The sequence below is a fragment of the Sander lucioperca genome, chromosome 14, assembly GCF_008315115.2.
Source record: "Sander lucioperca isolate FBNREF2018 chromosome 14, SLUC_FBN_1.2, whole genome shotgun sequence".
Lineage (NCBI taxonomy): Eukaryota > Metazoa > Chordata > Actinopteri > Perciformes > Percidae > Sander > Sander lucioperca.
The window spans coordinates 16,485,680-16,508,438 of NC_050186.1; the positions used below are offsets into that span (position 1 = coordinate 16,485,680).

Genomic DNA, 22,759 nt, shown 5'->3' on the forward strand with positions numbered 1-22,759 from the left:
CTAAAGTGAATGAGACAGCACCAAGACGGAGGGGAGTGTGCGGGGGAGAAGTGTTTGTGCGCGCGCGCGTGTAAGTGTGAGAGTGACTGTGTCAGCGCACAGAGAAGGGAGGGACTTTGAATGTGAAGAGGGGAGGGAGACAGAGACAAATGATAATGAACACCAAACTACGCAGATATCAACGTAGAGCCAAAGGTACCGGAAAGAGGATCAGCGGAATCGGTGTGTGCATGTAACGAGGAGATTCATTGTCTCAACTGAAATATGAGATGTATAGTTTGCGAACATTGCACAAAAAGGTTTAGTTATAGCAACGTGGTGATATATTAATCATGAAATATTATTATGATTACTCATTTGTTAAATAATAAGCAACATGTTTTTCAATGCATTTTATAGGCTACAATTAAAGACAATGTTAGGTTCAGGGTGGGCTACCTCGCCAGTTCATTAAGGGCATACAGGGATTTTCTCCTCTCTTCTTTTTCTTCTCTTTTTAGCGTTAATTAAAAAGGAGTTTTAATTTTTAAAATTAATTGGAGTCATTGAATGGTCATGTGGCGTGCTTTGTAAACTCAGCTTTGCAGAAAGCTGTTCCGGCGGCTGTCATAGTGACAGTATCGCCACATCCAATTAACAGTAGAGTTGAGGTGCAGACAGTGCAGTATTGCAGGAGAGGAAACACACTCCCTCTCTGGCTGTCTGCCCCCCGCCCTCGTTTTCTCTCAAAAACACACACTCACACAAACACACACGTGGCCACAGGAATAAGGCGTCCACCTCCCATACATCTCTCCCTCTCTCTCTCTCTCTCTCTCTCTCTCTCTCTCTGTGGGGATGTGGGCGGATCTGGGTAGTTCTTAGTGTGAAAGGGATAACCTAACGTGGGTGTCTGCCTGTTGGTGTAATGTTGGCTCGTTTCCTCTTCTAGCCAATATGACAGAGAGAGAAAAATCCAGAAGAAATAACTGTCCTAAAACAACATGAGTCAGGGAGTGTAAAACAGAGGAGCTGATTAGGAGTTATCATCAGTCATTGTCCTTCCTCATTTTTGTCCCTCAGTCTCTTTAAGAAAACTGAGTCTGGTGGGAATGAAGAGTCATGCTGTGATGTGCTGGCATGGGAATTTTTAGATCATACTTATTGGGGAAATTACTGTATGCTTAGAAAGCAACATACAAAGTCATTTCCTCCTCCTCCTCCTCCTCCTTCTCCTCCATTAATTACTTTGCCTGGTACATTTAAAGTGTTGTAATAGCACAGATTTAGAACATGTATTCGTCCAGGGCCTGGGCTTACTTCACCTAATAGCATAGGGGTTACTGTGACCTGCAGGGCCGGAAATTTCTCTGTATATGTAAACTGGGGAATATGCCCTATTTTCAGCACATGTACCAAATTTGGACACACCTCACAATTTCAGGTTTCTACTACAGAGCTGCTGAACTCTGTCAACATACAGTAACTTATCTACATATTGTTTCTTATTAAAAAAGAAAGCCTGTATATATATATTCTTTGGAAAAGTACTTAAAATGACAAAGGCTGTAACAATAATTTGGGGACTTGGCAGTTGCATTAAGTGCCCTTAAGATTTTTCACAAGATCAGCTCTTTTAAGTTCTTCTGAAACTGTAATGTAAATCATTGTAAATTGAATATCTATGGGTTACGGACTGTTGGTCAGACATAGAATGAATTAATGAATTTTAATATGTCACCTTAGGCTCTGGGAAATTGTGATCATAGTATAAACAATGAATTGAGCCCTAATGGTATTATCTTATTTGAATCTATGTTGGTTTGTAAACCACTTTTGTTTTTAGAATCACGTCACACAAAATGTTATTATGATAATTTACTAACCAAGAACTTACAAACTTTCTGTCAATTAGAGGTACAGCATTTGGTCTATTCATTGAAACTGCCACTTGAAAAAAAATCATCAATCATGAAAAATCATTTCAAATTCTTCTATTTTACTTAATATCAATACTGGTGCAAAGAATCCATTCTGTCTTGTCCCCTTATTGGCTTCCTTACAGCATGGACATTTGAGTGTGCAGACAGCCATCCCAAATCCCTTCAGTGAGTTACACTGATATGACTTATGAGAACAGCTGCATGAAAATTGCATTCGTTGTTTGGATTAGAGTCAACAAGCAGCCATATGACGTTGGCACCCTGAGAAAAAAGAACAGCATCAGTATTACTTCACACGAGTGTACAGCTTCAGAGTAAACTTTCACTATAAAATAACTGCAGTGCAACACAAGTGATGCTTGTTACACATAATGACTTGATCCCACACATTGTACTCTCGCATATACTATAGATTATATCCATTAAAATCCATTATTTCACTTTGATGTAGACTACATCTAAGTCACCGATACATACTAAATACAGTAATTACAATCCTTTCCAGTTCATTCTAACCCTGCCTGGTTTTATTTGATATTAGCCATACATTTACACATTAACCTCTGTGTTAGTGAGGTGGATGTCGTGTAATCTGGTAAGAGATCCCCCCCATAAACTGGTTCATGCGAGTAATAATATGTCTGTAGCAGGTTTATTAATGTAGATTAAAGTCACAAACTAGCAGGCATCCTCTGTTGCCCTAGAAGAAATCCTACGAGTTATTATAAGCTCACATTTCACTCCTTATTTCTTCTGTTGTTTGAGCAGAGAGCTTCTCAATGGATGTACCTAATTTATGTCCAACAGTGCAATCAGATGAGCTTTTAGACGCTCGGCATGTGAGAAGCTGAGGACAAGTCGACCTGATGTACAAGAACTCTCCATTCTTCTGCATTTTTAAAGGGGATGGCAGTCACAGGGGAACAGGAGAAATAATGAGTTGTGACAATAAACTGATATTTATTTGGATAAACTAGACAAACAGTGGTCAGTCTGGTGGAAAGTCTCTTGACAGTCTGGGAAAATGAGACAACCAACAGGCTTTGATTACCGTCTACTGCTAAAAAACAATTTTTCCTTAACCACCAACTGCTGAACCAGAATTGCTCAACAGCCAGAGCTACAAGTGTGAGCACATGTGCATGCATGAGGCTAATGTGGGTGTACTTAACAAATATACATCATGTGCTAATAAACAATCTAATTCTAAACAACCGACAACCAAGTTGTTGCACCTGCTTATTTGAACCTTGAATGCCTTCTGGTTTGTCAGAGCTCATTTAAGAGGGAGGCGTGGGCCGCTGAAGGCACAGTTACATAAACAAATGCCCATATAAGTGAATGTGTGAGAAAAAAAGTTTTAAGGAATTACCACTGCACCTCTCGCCTCCACACTAACAGGAGCCAGGACAGCCCTCTCACTATTCAAGTATTTTGGAGGCAGGATGAAGCACTCATGAACCCAGAAAAAGGCAAATCCCCGCATATTGCTAAATAACAGAATGTAGTTCTCTCACTGAGATGGGAGAGTTTCATGGATTGTTTAAATTTGGTGTAAACGCTGCAACAGGCCACATTTACTACTAATTATATAACGGTGACTATGAAAAGTATTTGTTCCTCTATCATATCACCTTTTTTTTTTTTTTTACATTGTGCCTGTATTGTACGCTCTGTGACTCCTTTAGAGCGTGTTGTGCTTGAGTTACACCAAAATAAGTGATACCATTTCTCATTCTTGCTTTACCTTCACGGACCATGTTCCTTGCAGCTATGACGGTATGTGGACCCTAGATGGTGCTGTTTTTAGATGCTTTATGCTTCCTGAAGTCATGAGGCTGCAGCAGGTTGTGCCTGTGTGATGCTCATGTGTAAACCAGCAGAGAGGAGGGTTTCTTGATCAGAAAGAGAAATAGATGTCATAAACAATTCACTAATAAATACATATATAATCACAGCTACAGAAACAAGTAAAAACACACAGTTGGCTGTTCCCATACATGTACATACGTAGAGTGTAAAGTATGGAGCAGAACAATGAAATACTGAGATGTACTGATTCACTTTTACTTGCAGAATGCAGAATGTATGCTATTTGCATAGTAAGCATAGTGAGATGGTAATTGATGGTACATTTTGACCAAAAGTGTTGCACAGTCTGATGGCTGCATGTGTTAAAGAGCACTTGAAGCAGTCTCTCTGCTACACTTTGGGTAAATACAAAGAGACGTGAAGAGGCTTAAGCGTCAATGTTGACGCCTAGTGTGATGTAACTGATGATCAGGCTAGTCTGTACTTATGTTCCCATCTGACACTCATTTGTTGTCTACTTTGTGTTTAAGCATCTGGTGTAACAAAGTGTGCATATTCTACAGGTGCTTGTATAACCAAATCATCTGTGCCTGTGTGTCGAATGTCTGTGATGTACTGCATGAGATGTTACTCAAATTGTTTGTTTCATATTGGTAATTTGCAGGAAAGAGGAATAGTCATAGGAAGAGGGATTTAGAGTTTGCAATGATTTTTTTTACTAATTTTCTATGTTGTTAGCTTCAATTCTGTCACTGTGGATCTCTTTCTTTTCAGCAGTAAAAAACGGACGAAGAGCAGACACAGCAGAGGTGAAAAATGGGCTAGGTTGGTGCTTGTTGAAAAACCAATTACGACCTGAGCCTGCGAATCACTACTTACATTACAAACAAGGCAGCGCTCCACTCTGTTAGGAGGTCTCAGTCTCAGTTGTTTGTATAACATAGATGGACTGCAGCAGCTCATCTTTTCTCAAATACATCTGAGTCACCTGGAAGAGGCGAAGAACATCTACCTAGGATAAAAAGGACTCGGTAACACCTAACGGTAAAAACAGTTATTGTGAAATAAATAAGCAACAAATCAAATTGTTGATTAATGAATATTTAACAAGTAGTTCCTGAAATCTATCAAACTGAAGAACTATATACAGATAATGATAACGTACTTAAGAGCAGACTTCATTAGTATTGTATATGGTACATAGCATTAATTAACCCCAGCCTCCCCATTATGTACATATAAAATAAATACACATTTTTTTGCACCCCTTAAAGAAAAGTTCATCCAACATCAACCCATCCATATTCTGTGTTTCATGTGTTTTTGTGTATATATGTGGTTGAATGTTAAATGCTTGCCAAGATGTCATAGCAACCATTTAAGACAAAGTGTGAAACAAGAGACAAAAACAGAAGTCTTGGGTGGGAGTTTGCAGGCGTGAGAGATGCTGTAGTCCTTCGACCGCTTTGTTTGGCACCGATTTAAAATGCCGTTAAAATATCTTTTCTAATATTTCTTGATGCATCATTAACTTTTGAAAAAATGAATGTAAGATATTGTTCATGTTAACTGGTGGAGGGCAATTATGAAAAAATATATTTTTGTATCCTAAGAGACGGGCCGACAATGAACCACTGCCTAATTTCACTTACAATGACCTCCTGCTCTTCCTTCTGGGCTCCTTCTTCTTCTGTTCTCCCACAGTCACCCTCCTTCATGTGTGGCAGGAGTCCCAGTTGTAGGTTCATAAGTATTACTGGGAATACAGACTGCCCTGTCCCTTTACTCCAAGATAAGAGCTCTCCTGAAAGCAAAGAAAAGAGCATACAATGAGGAAAAGCCACACAATTGTATTACATTTTTCCTTCTATGTACAAACCCAAGGACTGTACAAGATAGAATCAAATGCACAGTGTATTCACAAATACAGGATAAAGACATTTTTTTATATGGGAACAAAATGAGACCTCTTAATAACTGAAGATGAGAGAGAAAGAGAAGAGAATATCTTCAAAAGCCTCTCCAAATTATATTATAACACATTCCACCTCTTAACCCAGTAAAGCCAGTCACAGACTTGCCATGTTTTCCTCTTCAGTTCTTGCTGTTGTGTGAGCTCTTCATGTACTGATTGACAAGGGGGAGCTCTCAGACACAGAGTGGATTGGTTTCAAAACTAATCTGATGTGTGAGACCAGTCTTTTAGCCATACTTTACTCTCTCCAGCAATCATACTTTTACAAAATCTTTCAATTGACTGAAGCCTGCCAAGTTGCTGCAACACTCAACTGGATGCACATCCTTGCTATCTATTTTGTCTGTCAGTGCTCCACGTGCTCTTTTTATATATTTCTTCGAACAAAAAAACATAAGATTGCTTTTGCCAGTGAGTGTAGATTGGTGGCTTACAAATTAGTAGCAGTATATAAACGTAATTTCTAGGAGAACAGACACTGAGATGGGGTCTCACTCTTGTAATCGGTGTCCCACAGTGCTCATCAGCTGGTCATAAACTCTGCCACTGTCTCCGATTCCCATTTAATGCTGCCTCTACTGAATATCCTGCATGGCAGTTCAATTGTTGTGGCGATCAATATGGACACAGAGCAGAAAAAGCGTTAAAATGCTGCCATTTGAGGTGATTGATTTTCTCTAATGCAACATCCAGCAGAGCTCACCCGAACCCGCTGACTTTTTCTTAAGCAGAAATTACTTTACCGGGCCTGCCATATAGTCAAACTGAGGTGGACAGATCAGGTGTAGTTCATGCTACAAATGTTGATTTTGCAAAGAAAAACAGAGCAAGACCAGGCTGCAGACAAATGCTTCATATTGGTTTGTTTGCCAAGAACACAAAAACCATTTTAGTCCAGTGGAGGCTTCCCTGCTGTTCATCACTTTCAGCAACAACAGCAAGCTAACAGCACACACCAAACTGTTATTAGTTGCTATCATGTTTATGAAAGGGACATGATTCATTAGGAATTGATGGAGCAGGTGGTGTGAATTTAATAAACACCACACAGAGAGAGGGAGATGTATGTAACAGAATGAGGAGTTTCACTGCACAGAGTGCCAGTAGAAGGTCTTTCCACAACAGGTTCCCAAAAGGAAAGTGACACGGCTGCAGGAAAGACATACATGGTGTTACCTGTGGATGAGTAGTTCTGCAAGTCCCTGGAGACTGAAGAAAGCAGTAAAAAGGTGAGCCAGGCTGACCTTGATGCTGTGACTATAGTTATTGAAAAGGATGGCAAACGTTTTGTGAACCAAAGAGACACTGACTCAAAGAAATTAAGGTATATCAGTTTTTTCTTTTTGTTCTACTTTAAATACATCATGAACAGACAAGGATTTTTTAAAAATGTATAGTTCAATGTATATTCACTTTCTGGTGGAGAGTTAGATGAGCAGATTCAATCCTCTCGTTTATCTTACAGTCAAAAAAAGAATATAGCATATTTTCTCAAAATGTCAAACTTTTACTTTATGATTAATGTTGCAGTTTAAGACATGAAAACTATATTACAATATTCTGTAAAAGTATAGTGTGTTCTCAGGAAAGTAAAGATATAAAAAGATTGGCATAACTAACAGTAGGACAGGCTAAAAATATAACAGACATAGCTAGACATAAATGTGTGGTATGAATTTCATTAGCATGTTTTTTACACACAGCTTCATCTCTCTATGGGTACATCTACCTGTACATCGAAGAATTGGCACTCAGCCCCTCACTCCTTGGCTGTCATCCCAAAAGACTGCAACAACTAAAAAGAACCAATTTCACACCTTGTCAGTTTCTTTAAAGGGTGTGTATATATATATATATATATATATATATATATATATATATATATATATATACACTGTATATATCAACAATAAAAAATTTCGTTTGGGGTAAAAGCCTTGCAATGTTAAATTGTTCCAGTTTGGTTTGATAACATTTTGGTAACAGTAAGACATTGTGTCTCCTGGCACACAAGAGAGACAAGCTTTTCTGATTAAAAGGAATTACACATATTCTCTCAGATGTCTACAGAGTTAAATTATGTGGCTCTAAGCTGTCCAAAATGATTAGTGGCAATTTTCAATTGTATAATGTATCTTTGTATTTCATTACAAATAGTACAGATGGATTATTACCTTCTGTTAGGTATTGGGTTCTATTGTATTAAATGTGTAATCTGAACCTGCAAAATCTTCATTTGGTGGTTCAACACTTTGGCTGACAACTGACAGAGCATACAGCCATTATTCCCTGAGAGTGAATTTTAAAGCAACAGTTTGACATTTTGGGAAACGGCGAGGGGATAATTTGAAATTTTTTACGTGTGTGTTTGTTTCAGGGTTGCTAGCTACTAAAGGTTGGAGGCAACCTGCTGCAAACTATCTTGCGTTAAAGTTATAGCATCATTTTGTAAAAGCAAAACATTGTTTAAGCAGAAAATCAGAGCAATTTACATTCTGTTATTAACCCTGTCAGTTTCTGACCTATTTGTCTCCTTACCTTGCCATCCACCTATCACTCTCTGCCATCTGTGCTGTCTGGCTGACTGACAAGTGCACAGACGTTACTTCTTCTTTTTTTATCTGTTTTATGGCGGGTGGCAACCAGCATTAAGGTGCATTACTGTCACCTAGACTGAGGTCGCTGATCTGCTAGATAGCTACCCATTGACCCTGTGGAAGTTCTGATGTTCTGATCTAAGTTCTTAGGGCACTTCATTTAGGACTGTGTTCTCTACAAGAAAATGTGTTTTAGTTATTGTTTGAATTAAGACCGAGAAAAGTATACAAATAAATACATTGTTGAAGATGTGCTAAGTAAAGCGTCTCCTGATGACATAGAAGAGCGTAGGCCTCAGCCCTGTCCCAATTTAACCCCTGAATAAGTTTATTTGCTTAGTTAGATGGGAGGATTGATACCATTTTTACACTTTGGTTTTTCTTGTTCCCATAATTTCTTAGTTTGCCCAAAATGTCAAACTATTCCTCTATAACGGATGAAAGTTAGCTTGTCAAATGCTAATTGTGAACATGTCAGCATGCTAGTTTTAGCATTTGGCTCAAACCACAACTGAGTCTCAGTATTGATACTTACAAAAGCTGCAGCTGATTTGATTTTGGAAATAATGAGCTTACCTCCCATGCCATGCCAGCGGTAATCATCTAATAGAAGAGACATTTTCTCTTCATCTTTCATACTAACAATTTGGTTTCCCAGTGTGTAAAGACTAACATTCTCATAGGGCCACTAGCATGTCAAAATGTTTATCATTACAGCATTTGCATATCAAACTTTAAGTTTTAAAAATCACTAGTACAGGGAAAATATGAAAAGCTATGACTGTGAATGATCATAAAATGTGCAATTTAGTCTTGATTGCACAACTAGCCAAAGGCATATTTTCCATTCTGCATCTTACTGCACTGCAAACAAAGAGTGAACAGGCAGCTGTTCTCAGGTTGTTTTAGGGCGTAGAACTCTGCAGTCATCTGAAGAGAGGAAAAGGGCTTACATCATAGAGTGCAGAGACTAATGTTATGCACAGTCCTTGCTGTTGTTCTCTGCTCTCGTTATTTCCTGAGTGAAAATGTACGGATGGTTTGCAGGTGAGCTATGCAGTTTCTACATTGCTTTTATTTCTTTATTCTCTTCTCTTGCTGTCTCACTCTGCTTTTGCTCCCTCTCTGTCTTGCACAGATGCAAGGCCTTTGAGTGTGGGAGTCTGAAGGATGACTCATCTGTTGCACACCTCATCGTTGCCTGGCCATATTTGGGCTGCCCGGAAATCCTTCTTTCTGCTTGTGTAGTGGAGCAGGCAATGCGGAGACAACATGATGAACACTTTCTCTTGTCTTCTGTACTATTTTTCAGGTCCTCTGATTCGATCACTGATGTGTCTTCATCATCACAAGGACAAATATTTGTCTTTTACATGGGTACTTCAAGGTTTTCTTTATTCAGGGAACATTTACACATTTTTTGAACAGTGAATCAGGCATGATATATGTATGGTTTCTCTCTCACACTCTCTCTCTCTCTCTCTCTCTCACACACACACACACACACACACACACACACACACACACACACACACATAGTATAAACATGCATAAATACAGTACATGTGCTGTCTCTAAATCTGAATCACTCCATTCATTAGGCAGATAAGCAAGACAAAACTGTTTGTCCATAGTGTCAATGTTCCCTTTTATCAGATTCATTTGTGCCAACCTGATATTTATCTAGGCTCTATTTTTGATGGTAAGCCATATTTTAGATATTTCGTAGAGAAAGCTAAAACACAGGACACATTTTTTCACTGGTGAAATAACGAATGAAAAAAAGAAATAAATAGACTAACGGACAGATTTCTTTTAGTGACAGGGACACATTAAGTATTCAAAGCCTTGTGTACCAACACATCACATTTTCATGTCTTGACTTAAAATGGGATAAAACTGTTGTGAGCACTAAGGTCATACTGATATATGTGCTTTATTTGACCTTTTGGTCCACAGAAAAAAAAGCTGCACGCACGCACGCACGCACGCACGCACGCACGCACGCACGCACGCACGCACGCACGCACGCACGCACGCACGCACGTGGCTTTTTTATTCCACACTTCTCCAAACATGCTTTTCTCCTCAAAATATCATGTTATTATCACACCTTTGGATTACTGTATATTTGGGTTGTACTAGTCTCGCATTGCCACACCTCTCCACAGCCCTGAGTAAGGTCTGGCTACACCACACATAAATTCTGGGATTGGAGATAAAAAACACTGGGTTCCTTTAAACCAAACAATATCGTCTTAGCGCTGAGCTCCGGATGCAGCGACAGTGGCTCTGCAAAATAGTCTCGGGAAGGAACTTGTTTTGGTGGAACATTTGCACCCTACAAAAGAAAATGCCACATACAATATTAAATGAAGTTAACTGTTCACACAATACAGTATTGTGAACTTTTTAAATTAGCTGGATACGTGGTTAAATGTAATTTTCTCTTACCAGTGTATCACCGTGTGTACTTTGTTCATAGCAATCCCACCAATCGGTCCCAAAAAGTCCCAGTTAGATAGCAAATGCCGTGAACATATTCTTTTTTAAATCTTTGTAGTCATTCCCCGAAAGAACCAAGCAGGCCTGCCTTGTACGATCCAAATTGTCTTCAAAACTTGCCATTTTCAGCCTGTGGCTTGATGTTTGTTGTTGTTTCCCGAAGCAAACAGAGTTTGAGAACGGCAACACACAGAGAGCAGAAGGCGAGGGATGTCAGGCAATTATCCTGTGTGGTGTCTTAAATAGTAATGCTGTGATGCTGTATGAAGAGGAATCCGCCGACACTGTTCTTGATTATAAAAAGGTTTATTACAAGCAAAGATTCAGCATCAATTTAACAGACCCATGGATATCTGGAGAGACGACCAGCCCAATCTTCAAATTCTGTCGCTCTGCCTTTCCTTTGTGTGAGCAACGTATATATCCTATGCATTGTATCAACATAGGGCGTGATATGTGTGAGTACATGGTTCGACACAGAACTTAGCCAATCAATGCCTGTTATCTGGCACAACTCCAAAAAAGGTCTCTTCTGTCTTGGGGGAAACTCTGCTCATGTTAACAGTTTCCAGATGTTCTCAGTAAGTGTAAAGCAAAGTTCATAGGACTCCCTTATAACAAACATTTAAGCAAAGTTTATAGAAAGTTATAGAATGGTCATATACTACACCTGCAAATGTACTTCCGTTGATCCAGACTAGGGTTATACTGACTGTATTGGTGTTTCCTGTACCCAGTGTGTCAGAAGTCAGAATGACACTTAGATCAGATCATTTGCATCTGCATGGTGTCTCTGCAGGTTTGCCCTACTTCCTGCATCTCAACTTCCAGCACTTGTGACAAACAAGTGGAACAGAGAGCAGCAGCAACTTCTGGCTGTGGCAGATACACTGGTGGGCATTGAATCTTTGTAGGAATAAATGGATTCAGATAAAGTGATGGTAGTATCAAGTCTGTATCTTGATGTATTTTTTTTATTTTATTTAAGATACTTTATTGATCCCCAGGGGGGAAATTACATTTTTACACTCTGTTGATATATTACATATTACACACAGGCCCGAAATACACACACATGCACACAAACAGGACCTATACATCCACTAATGGAGAAAAGTCAGAGTGAAGGCACTGCCCATTAAAGGCGCCCCGAGCAGTTGGGGGTTCAGTGCCTTGCCTTGTTCGGTGTCTTGTGTTTATGCACAGTGCATTATGGAACATCCTCCCTGTCACCCTGCATAGGAATATGTATACTTCCATTTAATCTTTTTTTCAAATATTTTGGGCCAGTCTCCAGGACAGGGATTAAGCTTGTTTCTAGATTAAAATGGCTTTTTTTTTTTTTACTCCAAAAGGCTTTCTCAGACAGGGTTTGGAGAAGTCCAAGATTCAGCCTTGTCTTTAATTAACTGAACTGATATCCTGAAGAAAAATGACAGTTTCTCCTTGACTAATTAGAGGTTTGAATTAAATCTCCAAGGTGGCAGATTAATGCTTTCTGTCAATGGAGACACTTGGACTGAACTGAAACTCAAGTGGGTTGTTTCAACACTTGGAACAATCTACTTGAGTTTCAGTTTGCAAAACCATCATGGAGATAATCTCAATGGTGGACCCCTTCTGCATGGTCACCCCTGCATTTGTCACTTTGACCTTATTTCACATTTCTGAATGTGTCCTTTTTTGTTTTTCCATTTTTTGGTTTATTATTATTTATTATTCTAGATTAAGGCATACTCTTGATTTACTTTATATCCTGTCTGGGAAACATTACCATTAAAGTTAAGGTTTTAAAAGAACTAAAACAATTCATATTGCATCTGTGTGGTAAAAATATCTAATATCTATTTGGTTTGGCTTGGTCACTTGCCAAACTCACTCACAGATACTGGTGTGAAGTGGACAACAAAAAAACACTGCTGAAGACTAAGCCAAACTATCATGTACCAGTTTTGTTTTTCCCAATCCCTCCTCCTGCTCAGCTGGGTTTATTGCTATTGTGATTTTTTTTGTTTGCTTGATTGATTTGACATTACATGTTTTTAACCAACAAGCTCCTTGATGCCTTATGTAACTTGAGTGTTTAACTCCATGCATACTTATCCAACAACTCTCCATAATGTTCTGCCGTCTTTTGCACCGGCTATTTGCAGAAGCAAAAACAAACATTATTCTTGATGGCACAAAGTGGTGGCAATTCAATTATTCTGCATACTTGTTTTTTTAGAGCTAGACATATTCCTTGAAACAGTTTACTACAGATAACATGTTTTAGTTTGCAGAAAAAGGCGCAAAAACAAAACAACAACATTGTCAGGACATCAGCATTTGTGATGCCAAGAACACAAAAAAAGCAAACATCAGGAGGGCTGTTGGTAGAAAAACAAGGCTGTGGTGGCTGTCTCTTACATCAGTCTTAACAAAGGACTTCTGTCTCTGTCTGATCCTCTGACTCAGCATGTTGTCTGTGAAACAATGGGAAACGATTCCCTGCATAGTGTGACGCTGCAATAGAATTGCATAAAAGAAAAGGACATAAATACTTAGTTTATGTTCCCTCTTGAGTACTAGATGTTGAAGATAATGAAATGTTGAGAATAAATGTGGTTTTATCATTTTGGTACAAATGCTTTTAATGAAATAAAACATGTCAGAGTCCTTTGAAATGCTCTGTGCCACCACGTTTCATCTGTTTCCATCTGCTGAAATTAGTATAATTGCATTTATTAGTTTATTACTGTTACACTAATTTCAATACAGCTTTTCATCACTCAACCATGTCAAGATGCATTAAAGACATGTTGTGAATGTAATTTAATCACAGCCTGCATTCAGATTATAGGAAGAAATGGAGAGAAAGCGTGAGAGAGGACATTTTAAATAGAAGGCAGGGTTTTTAACCCAAGCATGAACATACAGCAATGTGAGCTAATAAATTAAAATCTTCACACGCAGATCTCAAATTGACTACTGAAACCCATGGGCAGATAAACCTGTTAAAGGGCCCCGGGGAAAAAAATATGACTCTGGTGAAGACATGGTAGTGTTGTAACGTTGACCTGTTCAATTACAAGCTACAAACCAATCAGTCTGCTGCAGTCCCTTTTTTCTTCCTTGGACACAAACATTTGATTAATGTGCAACCTAAATCATTTGAAATGCAGTCAAACTTTGGGTCTGAGGGCCTGGGGCAGTGGTCACTTTGCCTGGTTGGTCTTCAGCATAATATTTAAGGATAATTACGGTTTATTATACCTTTTTTCTACATTATTTAAACTACTTGTTGGAGGTAAAACGGGAAGGGAATTCACACAAAACATCACTAAATTCCAATAAACTGTGATGAATGTCACAAAATGAAAAACGGAGAGTTTGGATAATCTTACCGTTCACCTCCATTTTCTCTTCCAAAATAGTTGGTTTAAAACCTTTATAATCAAGTGCTGCTAAAAAAAAGTTGTGCTGTCAGAAATGATTATTATTAATTAGGAAAGGGTTTACTGTTCAATCAGAGTTGTGAAGCCTCATGTTTTAAAGTGTAAATGACAAACAGAAAAATGGCAATTTTTGGTTTTAGCGTGTTATAAGGTGAATTGTATTTGAGAATGCAGTTTAGTTGTATGGAAACATAAATAGTTAGGAGACAGGGTTGCATTTAGTGTGTGTATTTCTGAGTATCAAATGTGTTATATTATACATTTCCTATTACATTCTTATGAAGAACAGAAAATAAAAAAACACTATGTCCTTTAAGAATTCAGCTTGGTCTGAAGAAAGCATAATTATATTAATATTATTATATTACTAAAAATTAAAGCTCCAAAACTGGATTGCAAAATAAAGAGCAATTTGATAGACAAGCACAGGCTTATAAAACTCCAAAGATGAGTACAATGGGAATAAGTTATTTTTCCGCCATTTCAATGAATTATTTTAGTGGTGACAATATTTGATTTTGATGTGCTTTGCTTGGTTTACTTTGCTTTCTCTATGAAAACATGCAAGTACTTTAAAAGTACTGGATGTGACAAGACCAGAATTCATCACAGGATCTTTCCCCTCACAACCAAAAAAAATATGAATGGGTTGTTACTTCTCCGTTTTGGCGCAATCGGGTCTAGTGTTTCCATTAGTCGAATCTGCCATCTGCTCCGTGCAGGGACAAGGAGACATTACTCACAGCTCAGTCAGGGGTTGAGTATTTTTATAGTTGTGTTTGTGGTCTAAGGCACACTTCAGAAGTTGTTCTCAACATATTTCGTTTTCACATATAGAAATAAAAATGTGTACCTTTTTTAATCTAACTTTGATTTGTTGTAATAAATGTAATTGCTCTGCAAGCGACTAGTGAGTTTAAAAAAACAACACACACACACACACACACACACACACACACACACACACACACACACACACACACACAAGAAATGCACACACATGTACAAAATAAAAACACATAAATCCAGCAAAAAGCGAAAAAGTGACCCAACACAAACAAAAACCACAAACGAAACGTTTGGGCTATCTAGTATCTGAAAAATCCTGTTGGCTGGTGTTTGGTAATAATGCAGAAATAAATGTTGGTTTCTGCACTTTCTAATATGCCATCAAGTCTAAAGTAAATGTATAAATGTTATCAATAAAGGATTTTTACAACAATCCATGAAGTCTGCAGATGTAAATGTTAATATGTTGAAAATAAATAGATTTTGAAACAGATTTTCTGCAACCCTTTTCAGAAGGCAAGTGGTCAAACAGTCGTCCTGATGAAAAGACTGAGCAAGTATTATGCTGGTGGAGGATTTTTCACAACCTGACAACCCAAATGTTGTTCTTATTAATGGTTTATAATCCATTAGGAAATTCCTTGTCTCATGCAATTCGTTACAACTAACAAACCCTTTATAAAGAACGGTAGTTTAAACTTTTAAACCTGTAGCTCAGTAGGTGTGTAGGTAGAGTGTGCACCCCATGTCAGTGAGTCCTTGGCAGCTCAGGTTCAAATCCGACCTGTGGCCCTTTGCTGCGTGTCATCCCCATCTCTCCCCCCTTTCCTGCCCATCTGCAATATCTTATAAAAAAGCCCATAAAATATTCTTTTTAGAAAACAAAAAACATTTTCTATAAAAAGGACAATGTTGTCTTAGTCTGCAAAGAAAAAAAACATTGCCACACCCTGGCAGCTTTTGAACCAAACCTAATTTAAAAGTATGAAATGTTAGTAGAACTGTTTAATTTCTCCCCCACATTGTCATGTCTTACGTTACTCTGACCCTTCTTACACCATCATCCTACATGTTTATTCCTGCTCTTGACTGTTGTTTTTATTTGTGCAGTATGTAAATGGTATATCCTCCTATCACTGCCTAAAATAACACCATGCTGTGAGGTGTTGTTCAGACAACCAGTGACGAAGATGTCTGTCTTGTGAGGCTGTATGTGGTGACAAAACACCACAGGGGGGAGTAAATGACGATTTAGTTTACATCTTCCCACACTGCCCAAGACTCAGGCCTGATGGTATAGCTGTCCATCCCAGCCAGAATACCACTTGTATGATACATCACATGGCACCCATCACTCTGTAGTCCAAACACGTGGTTTGTGACTGGTAGCTCGGCCAAATGCCCAGAACAGGAAGCTGACAGCTGGCAGGTCCCCGATACAAGGGACCACTCTTAGTCTTCCTCCTTGCAGAAGGTGGCATAAGGGTTGAATCATCAGTGGGTTTGGCACACAATGGCAGGGCCACCCACCCACACAATCACTATGAGTGGCTCCAATATGGACTCATTTGAGTAGACAGGACGTCACAGGGAGCTACGGTTTATCGTGATGTTATTTGTATTCATTAACCTGTTGTCTTCCTAGGGGACATGAAGATGATCTATCCATTTACCACCCACTGCTCTTGCTGTGGGACGCAAGCAAGACGTAGAACTTTCACAGGCTGCTAATACTATGAAATATTACACAAATATAACTGTGTGTTGTGAATATGTCACATTCCATTCTGTAATAACTCTGAACAAAGCCTTGCTTATCTGTTTTAATTGGAATCATAAATTGTTACACTGTTGAACCAATCCTCCTCTCTTTTGGTACCTCTTTCTTGTCTACTCTCATGCCATCGAAGTGAATGGAGTGATTGTTAGAAAATGTATATATCCGTGTGTCTCAATAAACCTTTAGAACATTGTGAACTTGAATCCTGCTTCGTGTCGCTTAGTTCTCCGAGTGCTCGTAACTGCTTTCAGAATGAACTGACAGAGGTCAAGCCAGTAGATGATAGGGGTGTAAATCACAAGTTTTATCAGGATACTGTCTTATATTGATTCTTTGGACAACTATATTTGCTGATATCTTAAAGTCTGTCACGATACAATTTCAATTTGATTAAATTCAGGGGCCTGCAAACAATATGAGATCATAACCCCATTTATAACAACTCAAAAAAAGCAACTTAAATATGATGTTATAAATAGGATGACAATTTTATTACTGAGGTCTTCCAGACATTTAAATTAAAATTTTTTTTCCTTTTAATAAAAAAATACATATAAAATGGGAATCTGAAATAAAGATGCATCTTACAGATATTTTCACTTTGCATCGATAATATTGGTGTATCGTTACACCCCTAGTATACACTATGATAGGATACAAACCACAAAAGTCCTACAACAGTGTAATCAAATGTTCAAATTAATTGCAAGGGTCTAGCAATCAAACATAGTCCACTAGTTTTAATTTAGGTAGGCAGCCCCCCTTGGCTAAAGCATGTTGACTTTGTTTGGTCTTATTGTGCTTAAAAGAAAAGGTATTTGATGCATGCAAACTAACCTACAGTACCTGCACACCCACACCTGTGCACACCTCCGTACTGACACTCGAATATCTACACGAATCCCCTACACCCACTCATGCAACCAACTACACACATAACGCACAAAATAAACTCAAACACTGAAGCAAAGATTTAAAGGCCATCACTGGAGAGACTTAGTTTTGATTCAGTTGATTTTACTAGGCGAAGAAGCAGTTGGACTCTAGCTTAGCAATTTAATCTCTTTAATCCTTTTGGCTTCTTCTTCTTCTCCACAGCTGGCTGACCTTATTTGCTTTGTCTTGTTCTTGCTTGGTGTCTGTTTGCGCACCTTGCATTACACTCTCTTGCCAAAAACCTAAGTGAAGTGTGGATGTGGAAGTTGATTACACCAACTGTTCTGTTAAACAAGACACATTAACATTTGCTGGAGTCATAGGTATAGGCGGATGGATTAAAAAATGTTAAGAAGCTAGTAGAAAAAATAAAGCAGGTTTAGTTAATGTGCCTGGAAAACAGATCTCTTCAAATGTGCAACAGCTTACCTTTAAAACTAAGTATCAAATGAGATTTTTTAGTGGTACAAAGTAATTGATGTAATTACGTCAGTGTATTTGGGACTTTGAGAGGGCGGCTGCCCTTACACCAAGATTACCTGTAATGATTTTGCTTTTGTGTGCTTGAATTACAGGTTGTGTGGTGCAGATATCAAACCTGTGCTGTATGAAACCTGGGTACCTTCTCTCTCCCTGGTTCGTGACTTCTGTCTTTTTGTGATGTCTATGCGCTTCTTTTGTAATGGAGTTGCTTATTGCCGAATGAGACACAATCCACTTTTCCTGGGCAGTTGATTACTGACAATGGTCTTAAATAGTCTGATTGCAGGGCTCAGACATTGATTTTACCTTTTCATTGGGATTTTGTTGCATTAATGATATTTATTCTAGGAGTTGTGCAAAATATCAGCAATGACATACTCTCTGCATTGATTTTAGCTGCTGGTCTTCCACATACAGTAAAGCCACAAATAATTCTTGACAGTCCAACCTCACGACCCACACTGCTAGTGGTATTATCTATCTGGCCCTGTATTTTTCCATATTTGTTATCAATGCACCATCAAACCAACTGCCAAGTCATAATATGTGATGTACAACACTACCATTGTGCTGTCCAATTGACAAAACGAGTCTGTCCTATCAAAAGCTAATGAAGAAGCCAAATGCAGCGGTAGCAAACATAATGTGCCATTGATCAGTGCCTGAGTCATTCACATCTGCTGCCACCGTTATTAACTCTAAGCGTTTGACTTTAGTTCTGATTTAAGAATAATAAAGCTGTCATGCTGATATCATCATGTTCACAATGAATCTAACTTGAATTAATCTCATATTCATGCATGATTTTACTTCCTCCAGTTTTGATAAATGGCTTTACTAAGCTCTAAATTACATCGTGTGGCTCCGTCACAACAAATCTGAAGTTCATTGTTTTGTTTTGATTGACAGAAAGCCCGAAACTCTTTATTAAAGCAGTAGTCTGGCTGGCTTGTTTCATCAAAAAACACCCAGAGGAGACCAAAACCAACAATGAATTCATCCAGGTTACACATATTGTCTGACAAGCCAAAAGCCATATAAAGCCGTGAACTCTGCTGTCATCCAAGAACTGTTACAAACATTAAAAGATCTATACTTCTGCATTAGATAATATATATTCCCTAATTACAATAAACATGGTCAATGTTGTTGTTTTTGCAACATGTTCCATCTCTGAGGAGCAGCTCTGTGTGAGCCAAACTGTGTGCTCAGGTCCATTTTAATGAAGGAATGTGTCTCCAAAATGAGGCATGTGTCTCTTTTATGGGTTCTTATTAGTTTTTGGATTATAATGGATTCTTCTTAGTAGGATAAATTCAATGTTGGTTTGTATTTCATGGGATTTATTAATAATAAAGATAATGCATTGCCAGCCTTACCACCTTAAAGAGGATGGTCTATACATGTTCTATTTGAAAAGTGTCATGTCATAATTATAATAATGAGAAGTGACCTGACAATTTCACATTATTTACATTTTAGAGCAATAACTTAACAGACCTTTATGTAATCAAAATCATTTTCATGTGAATGGGTGAAAGGTGAAGAGTGAAAAGTCAAAGCATAAATGACTTATTCCATTATATCAAATTCAGCAACTGTCTAAAGCAGCACTGGGACCTCAGAAGGGAGTCCATTCTCTACCACGCTGCTACAGTTATCCTCCCCAGTTGTGTCAAAAATATCACACTTTTCACAGCTGTGGGTGTAGAGAACACGTCTTTGCAGTTTAAGATAAACAGTGCTTAGCGCATCAGAAGCAATTTGACTTTTCCCATGGGGCTTTAACTAGCAGTAAAACACAGAGTGTGGCATTATGAGAACATGATGTGTCATATCTTAAATGCATGTTGGGAGTTCAAAATCATTTGTGCTTGCAAAATTAATGTCTGATGCATCTGTGATTGGCAAATGACTCATAATGGGTCTGACTATATTAAATGGTTCATTAAGGACCCAAGAACGAACTTTCTTTGTGTAATTTGCGTCAATAGATGTCAATAAAACATTAAAACACCACTACCGGTTAAAAGTCACACAGAAAAAGCCAAATGTTTTTTCAAACCTTTAATCATTTATACATAAAGATCTTTTTGGAGCTTTTACATCACCAACGGAAATTTTAATTTAAATTTTACTATATGAAGCTGTGATCCTACATTTCCTTTGTGCAATGCATTGTGGGATAAGAGTGTACTGCACACCAACAGCACGTTCAAAAAAGAAGCCTTTTTCCCCCCAAGTGTATACCCTAAACCTGTTTAGAAATAGTACCTAGTGAGAAATTGGGACGCTTATGTCAATATATCACAGGCACACATGCACACCCCAGCTCTTTTTGTTGCATTATGCTTTTTTTCATTTTATGGAAACTGTAAAAACTCCAAATAAGAACACATTTAAGGTAAATGAGAAATATATAAATTGATTTAACGGTACAACCAATAAACAAAATGACTTGTATTCTCAAGGTGCAAATTGTCACATCCTACTTACTCCAGGTCAACATATCATTTACATAACAATACCCCAGCTTGATTTCTTTTTTCAAATATAAGGGAGTTGGTGATTTATCTGATACACATACAGTACTAATAATAGTCGCTTGGGAATCCCTCCACGCACACACGAGTCATTCAAAAGCAGAATGTGTGTAGGAGACTCAACCATACAAAGAGATTTCCGGCTAATACAAATTCTTATCAATTCCAGGGTGATACATAGATTGTCTTCCCCTCACACCCTCCTCCATTCATACATTTATAATGAGGTGTCTTGTTTTGCGATTCGTCATACATGTGTGCAAACTATATCTGGACTTTTGTGTGGGTCTCCTTCATGATATGCCCACTATGTAGTGCGAGGGCAGGCAAAGGCTTACCGGGTTGAAGAGAGCGGTAGGCGGAGGAGAGGAGGAAAGAGGGCAGGTGAAGGGGTCAGCTGGCACACACTGGGATCTATACAGCAGATACAAGATATTACAGTCTGTAAGCTTTCTACTAAGAATAAATAGGTTTTCATTATATATTAATGTGTGAAGGGTGGACTACAAATGTGAGCAAGAGAAAAACAGGAAAAAGAGTGATTTGATTGTTTTCAGGATGAGGGCCACATGGAGGTTCAGTGCTTACGTGCTAATGTAGCAATCAGTGTGGAGGAGCAGAAGTAGTGTGGAGCACCACTTGAAACAGGGAAAGAGAGACAGATAGACTGTGGGAGGGGAAGATGGCCTTCAGTAGTTTGTCATGGAATCTCCTGGTGATGTCATCTTCTTTAATGACATAACAGTGTGCCCTCGCAGCACAGGGACATTACAACCAACAGTAGAGCGGGAGCTTTCTGGTGATTCATTCATAATAACCTCCTATTGCTGATATCTGTTATCAATGTTCTATGTGGAACATTGATATGCTGAAATGCAAATGGAATACAATAGTTTATCTTTTGATATTACCATGAAAACGTCTTAAGATATATGCATGGCAAATGTTTAAGGAACTGGCAAGTTTACATTAAGAATGAACAATTCCTGTTCTTTCCTGGCAGCTTATGGTGGCAGAGAGCCAGAAGGCATCTCAGAAGGGGATCACGTGTGAATTGTAATTTTTCTTTTTCAACATGGCATCATGACTTTGCGTAAACATACACGCCACTTTCCTAAAGCCAAATGGTGTGTTATCTGTACGCATTTTGAGCTATCCACGTGTATGTCTACGCTGTATACAGTGGATGTAAACATACGCCACGTGGTGTTATCGCGAGAACGTGCCGTGCTGTCGCGAGAACAACGTGACACGCGTGTAAAAAAAAAAAGAAAAAAGGTTGGGTTTAGGGAAAGAACATTGGGAAAGGCTTTAGTAACACTAAAAAACAACAAAAACACGACGGTGACCAACATCACACGCTTACGAAAACAATAAACGGTTGGGTTTAGGAAAAGAACATTGGGGAAGGCTTTATTAAAAAAAAAAAAAAAAAATGTTGATAAACGCCACATGCAGGACATGATCCTGGCTCTCCTGGGTGAAAGTCCTGTGTTTTACCCATTTGCTACCCCAACCAACCTCCATCCTTTCATACTACTCGCTATAGCGATAATTCACATGTAATGTAGGTCAATGGAGGCCAAACGGCGTTGATAAACACGCTAAAAAACGATTATGTGTCTTGATAACATACCAAAATGGCATACGAATTGGCGTGTCATACAAACGCCACTTATTCTGTTAAATGTTTTTCAAAAATAAACTTTTACAGCTACAGTAAGTGGAGTTACCAAAGACATAGTCATGTAAACTTCTCAAATACCTTAATATATGGAGGAGAACAACAGTCCGTTCTACAACGCAACTTGACAGTGCTATTGAAGGGGAAAATGATGGACCCCCATTTCTTAAACTTCCTTGTTGGAAAGCCATGTCTCCAGCGTAGCTACACTGACGCTTACGTCATTACCACAGCAACCCATGCAGATAGGTTGGTGATGTCTGGACACACAAATCTGATCCGATCACTTGAAAATA

The 22,759-nt window shown here is 38.5% G+C and overlaps 1 long non-coding RNA gene across 1 annotated transcript; it reads left to right on the forward strand.

The window, feature by feature from the left end:
- The first annotated feature begins 557 nt into the window (after positions 1-557).
- Positions 558-22,193, forward strand: LOC116047511. Its single transcript, XR_004104398.1, has 3 exons — positions 558-569; positions 15,756-15,758; positions 22,058-22,193. It is a non-coding gene; the product is annotated as an uncharacterized LOC116047511 (long non-coding RNA).
- The last annotated feature ends 566 nt before the right edge of the window (positions 22,194-22,759 follow it).